Raw genomic sequence first — 6,353 nt, forward strand, 5'->3', positions numbered from 1 at the left:
GACCCAGATGTCCTCTACTTCCTTGCCTCCAGGCTTAATCATCCTCACATGATAACAGAGCAAGTTTCCCAGCTTCTATTGCAGCTTGCCTTTGCATATGAGGTATCAACTACCATCTACCTCAAGTAAAATGAGGTTAATGCAAACGTTCTAGAAAGAAAAATTACAAGTGGGTCATGCTCTTAAAGGGCTGTCTAGTGTATGATATCAACTACATGGCATTTGGCATAGCAAAACTACAAGTAGGTGGAGAAGAAAATCACTAGTCGCTAGGCATCATCAGAAAAGAGATGAAAACACTGAGCAGAGAGGACAAGGAAGCTCATTCTGCAAAACACTGTTGCACAGAATACAAGTGAATGTGTCTGTCAAAAAACAGGGATGTCTAACATCAGGAGTTAACTAGGGCTTTGCTGGTAATGACATGTCCATGTGCCCCTGTGGGGCAGAATGTTGACTGTGGCACAAGTTACATCTTTGTGGAGAACAGAAGGTACATAGGAACTCTTAGTAATTCCCATCCAGTTTTGCTGTGAAAACAGATAGATGATAGATAGATAGATAGATAGGAAGGACATTAAGTCTCAAACCCAGAACAAATGGCTATAATGGTTCTAAACTGAGATGCCTATTTAACATATGAAAATGGACCTGGTCACCAGGTTCTCCCAGCATCCTTCAGTCCCTCCTTGTTACAGGGTATGGCTTGCATATCCTACCCACTACCATAGTCTCCAGCCCAAAGTCTGGGCTTCCCTTTTCCCCAGCTGCCCTTCCCAATATAATCCAGCCATTTTGGTTAACTGGCCCTTTATTCCCTGATCGTAACAAATATATAAATAAATAAATATCCACACATGCTTAAATTTTTAAAATAATCAAAATGGAAAATACTTTCAAGAATATAAGCCTGACTCATCAATAGTAATATTGGTAAAAAATAAAGCCTGTGCCTCAGCCTCCAGGCTTTTAAGACTGCAGATTTCCAGTACTAACAGCTCTTCCAGAAGACCTGGGATTGATTCCCAATACCCACATGGTAGCTTTACAACATCTGTGACTTCAGTTCCAGGGGGTCTACCATCCTCTTCTGGCCTCTGCATGCATTGCAACGCTGTGGTACACACATATACACGGGCAATACCCATATACTTATAAAAAATAAATTAAGAAGCCTGACTCTTTCCTCCAGAGGTCTGTAGTAACTATCAGAGACAGAGAACTCTAAGCAAGGCCTGTTACTATACACTACTAGCCACTGGAATCTCATTGCACTTCTTACCACAGAAACAGCATCCATACCAGGCTATTCCCAGAGTGCCAGGCTGCAACGGGAATTGCTTTTGCCACTGTGCTGTCTTTGTACTGAACCTCAGCTGTTAACATTGTGGTGTCTGTGGCTTAGCCTCTAAATTCTCAGACTACTCACAGCAGCTGTGTGCTTACTCCATTCACCATGCTTTCTTCTACCCACAACTCAGCTGAATGATGCTGTCCTCAGAAGTTACCTCCCGAGGTGCCTCAGACTGGACTCAGTGGGTCCCTCAACCCACGGGAACCAGGGTTTCGGTGTTCAGGTGAGCAAGGAGTCAGCGGAAAGTGACAAACAGACACTGACACAGAGAGAGTGCTGTATCTGAATGAAATTTCTCAAAGCGAGCATCAGACTCATATTACAGAAGAAAACAAAGAAGTTAGGTGACACATCAGCCAAGGTATATTGAAGTTATCTGACACAAAACAGAGAAATGCATACATAAAGACTGACAGGGAGTTCGGGACTGGCCGTGCGGACTCGGAGGTTCCCAAGGGAGCTTAGCTTATTGAGAAGATGGTGGACCACTTGGCAAACAAGGAGATCAACAGCCAGTGGATTGCAGCAGTGGAGAGCTGTTTTGGGGCATCGGGGCAACTGCTGGCCCTGCCGTGCCGTGTGCTCCTAGGCGAGGAGGGTGCTGACCAAGGAGTGCCACAAGAAGGCCAAGCCACGCATCTTTTTTCTTTTCAATTACATCCTGGTGTACGGCAGTATTGTGCTTAGCAACCGCAAGTACCGCAGCCAGCATATTATTCCCCTAGAAGAGGTAACATTGGAATCACTGCCCGAGACCCTGCAGGCCAAGAACCGATGGATGATCAAGACAGCCAAGAAGTCCTTTGTGGTGTCGGCAACCTCCACCATGGAGCGCCAGGAATGGATAAGCCACATGTGTGTGCGGAGTCAGCTGCTGGCCACAGGCCGCCAACCCACCACGGAGCACGCAACGCCCTGGACAAGGCCACGGACATCTGCATGCGCTGCACACAGACAGCTTCTCCGCACTCACCCAGCGTCACCACTGCCGCAAATGCCGCAAATGCGGGGTTCTGGTCTGTGCTGAGTGTTCCAAGGAGCGTTTCCTGTTGCCACGTCTCTCTCCCAAGCCCCTTCGTGTCTGCAGCCTGTGCTACCGAGAGCTGGCCTCCCAGAAGCGGAGGGAGGAGGCCAGGGAGGGGATCGGAGGCTCTCCACAGCAGCTGTCCCACCTAGGCGGCACTGTCTGCGGTACATCCAGTGGCGATGATGATGACTCCGATGAGGACAGAGAGAGCAATGGAGATGGTGACTGGCCCACCCAGGTGGAGTTCTATGCTTCTGGTGTCTCCTGGTCAGCCTTCCATAGTTGACACTTACCTGCAGAGTGTTTGCATCAGTTCAGTTCTCTGCTGGAGACCCTTGCCCATGGCAGTGGACATGTGACAGGTGGCTGTTCCAGAGCCATTACTAGTGCCTTTCTCCTAGACAGTAGCCTCCTGGGCCCTCTTCTAAGTCTTTTTCAGATAGTTTCCTTTCCATTTCACATGCAGTCCTTGGTGACCAGGCTATAGCTGCAGCCCTTGGAACTAGACCAGGTCAGGTGCCCCACACATTAAGGGTTAAAGAAGGCAAAGGGAAGCTTGGGCTTCAGACCCCATTCCCACTTTCAACCATGAACAGGTACAGCCCATGAGAGAGCATGAGGCTTGAACATCTACCATGCAGATATCACCACCTAGCAACCGGGTCCTGCCAAACTGGACGCCAGATGTACGGTGTGTGCCCTTCAGGCCCAGGTGACCTACAGCCTGAGCTCTCTGAACTCAGGCCAGCCCATCAAGCCCTCTGCCCTGTCACTACCAAGGTGTCTGGCGCCCATTTGGTCCCCATCTCTGTCTGCGGTCAGTAGAATCAGTGTTTTCTCTTAGAACTCTAGGGTCAGGGAGAAAAACACTATCCAAACTGACTTACCAATAAACAAGAATAAAGTACCCGAGCAGTGGTGGCGCATGCCTTTAATCCCAGCACTTGGGAGGTAGAGGCAGATGGATTTCTGAGTTCGAGGCCAGCCTGGTCTACAGAGTGAGTTCCAGGACAGCCAGAGCTACACAGAGAAACCCTGTCTCGAAAAACAAAAACAAAAAACAAAAAACAAACAAAAAACAAAGAATAAAGTACCAAAAAAAAAAAAAAAAAAANACTGACAGGAACCAGGCAATGTTTACAACTGAGATAAAAGGCAGCCCTTTCTAAAGTCAGCCATTAGGGAGCCAGGTGAGAATGTCACACCCTAATAACAATTTATGCTATTCCGCTGAGCCTTGTGAAGGCTTGAACCAGGGGGTTTCTGCTCTTGCTGACTTGCAGAGCTCTTCTGCTCTGACTCTTTCATGAATAATGCAATACTGTAGTTCCTCCTTAAACCACAACTCTCCTTCTTCCTAGGCCATTGTAAATTCTTGCATATGGGAGTGACTGTTATTCTAAGTGATTTTGTGGAGGACTTTCTTCTATTAAGTAATGTAGTCTGCCATACATAACTATATTAAGAATTCTAAACTTACTTTGCTAACCTTGTGCTGAGATTTCTAGCTCCTATCCAGTAAAATACTGCAAGAAAGCATGGAAGACCCTCCACACTACCGCAGAGACAAATTTGGAACATTCATGCTATGGGATACCAAGGCTCTAAGGAAATTAAGTTTCCATGGAAGTTTTTGCTTCAGGACTGTGTCCAAGCTTTTGGGCTTGCCGGGCAGACTTGACTGGAGTGGGTGTGGCACTGAGGCATGGTTGCACATGCCTTTAATCACAGAACTCAATCAAACCTTTGTGAGTTTAAAGCCAGCCTGATCTACAAAGTGAGTTCCAGCACAGCCAGACAGCCAGTGCTGTTACACAAAGAAATCCTGTCTGGAAAAACCTGAAATAGATTAGATAGATAGATAGATAGATAGATAGATAGATAGATAGATAGATGGATACAAATGGCAGGTGGATATGTAACTCCCAACTTCTGAGACTCAAACTTTAAGCATTCGATGCTAGCCTGAGAAACATGACAAGACCTTTTTGTTTTCCTTTTGTTTATTTATTTTCTGAGACAGATTCTCATGTAGCCCAGGCTGGCCTCTAGATCATTATGTAACTGAAAATGACTTTGCACTCCAGATCCTCCTGCATCTACCTTCCAATTCCTGGAATTACAGGCATATAACCACCGTAGTATCCATTAGCTCTGTAGTGAACAACAGCAAAACCCAGCAGCTGGCAGGTAAATATGGACATGGGCGAAGGAGGGAAGAGATTAAATATTACCTCTATCACAAGTCCGTTCCCAACCATCCTTTTTTTTTTAATATTTTTTTTTGGTTTTTCTTTTTTTTTTAAGATTTATTTATTATTATACATAAGTACACTGCAGCTGTCTTCAGATGTGCCAGAAGAGGGCATCAGATCTCATTATGGGTGGTTGTGAGCCACCATGTGGTTGCTGGGATTTGAACTCAGGACCTTCGGAAGAGTGGTCAAGTGCTCCTATTCGCTGAGCCATCTCACCAGCCCCCAACCATCCTTTTTTAATTTGGACGTCTGCCTTATATATTTATTTCAGTTGCCCTGAATCCATTTCTCCCTCTTCCCCTCCCCCTCCTCCTCGTCCTCCTCTCCCTCCTCCTCCTCCTCCTCTCCCTCCTCCTCCTCCTCCTCATCTTCCTCCTCCTCCTCCCCTACCCCTTCTTGGTTTTGTTTTTTTTCAAGATAGGATTCGACTTGCCTCAAGCTCAGAGATCTGACTGCCTCTGCATTCCAAGTGCTAGGATTAAAGATGTGTGTTCTGCTGAGTCTATTTTTCTTATTTGTAACTGAGGAAACAGTCCAACTGCTTTAAATCATTTTTCATCCTTTTAGGAAACATTTCAGGACATTAAGTTATCTCATAATTTAGTGGTTTACAATAGCAGCATTTAGGATGGGATGCAGCCCAGTGGTAGAGCACTTACCTATGAGGAGGAGGCCAAAGTTCCATCCCTGGGACAGACAGATAAAAAACAAACAGAACACTAAAGAGGAAAAAAATGTCATTGGATTATGTCCTATGGAGGACCCATGCCTCCCAGCTGGAACTCCTCCAGCAGCCTGGCATCTTTTCTGCCCCTTCCCCGTCCCTTTGCCTCTCACCTCTGGTAGTTTCATGGCTTTGACAGACTTGTGCTATCTAGAATTCCTTGACATATCACAGGCTTGAAGTATCAATCTGCTTTCAGAGCATTCAGGGTCCCAGGGCAAGTATTCCAGGGTCAGAGCAGAAGCCAAATCACCTTTTCAGAATAAACCTCTTGATAAACCTCTTGGCTGACTTCAAGGAGACCATAGCCCACGTAGGTAAGAAGAGACACAGACATCATTCCTTCATAAAAGGGTCATCAAGCTCACATTCTGAACATAATATAGGAAAGAATATTCCTCGGCTACCACTGTTCAAATAGCACAGCATTTTGTTGGTGGTGGTCTTTTTTTTTTAATTTATTAAAAAGATATGGGATTTTGTCTTTGTCTTTGTCTTTCTTTTCTTTTCTTTTCTTTTCTTTTCTTTTCTTTTCTTTTCTTTTGTGACAGGGTTTCATTGTGTAGCTTTGGCTGATCTGGACTTCACTCTGTAGACCAGGTTGGCCATAAACTCATAGAGATCTGCCTGACTCTGCCTCCCAAATGCTGGGACTAAAGTGCACCACTACATCCAGCTAAACTCTTTATTTTAAGCCGGGCGTGGTGGCACATGCCTTTAATCCCAGCACTCGGGAGGCAGAGGCAGGCGGATTTCTTTTTTTTTTTTTTAAAGATTTATTTATTTTTTACATGTAATATACTGTAGCTGTCTTCAGACGCACCAAAAGAGGGCATCAGATCTCATTACGGGTGGTTGTGAACCACCATGTGGTTGCTGGGATTTGAACTCTGGACCTTCGGAAGAGCAGTCAGGTGCTCTTACCCACTGAGCCATCTCACCAGCCCGCAGGTGGATTTCTGAGTTCGAGGCCAGCCTGGTCTACAGAGT

At 45.8% G+C, this 6,353-nt stretch overlaps 1 pseudogene; it reads left to right on the forward strand.

Annotated features, from left to right (window-relative positions):
- The first annotated feature begins 1,831 nt into the window (after positions 1–1,831).
- On the forward strand, positions 1,832–2,667 carry LOC110308858 (annotated as a pseudogene).
- The last annotated feature ends 3,686 nt before the right edge of the window (positions 2,668–6,353 follow it).

The sequence above is a fragment of the Mus caroli genome, chromosome 14 (assembly GCF_900094665.2).
Source record: "Mus caroli chromosome 14, CAROLI_EIJ_v1.1, whole genome shotgun sequence".
Taxonomy (NCBI): domain Eukaryota; kingdom Metazoa; phylum Chordata; class Mammalia; order Rodentia; family Muridae; genus Mus; species Mus caroli.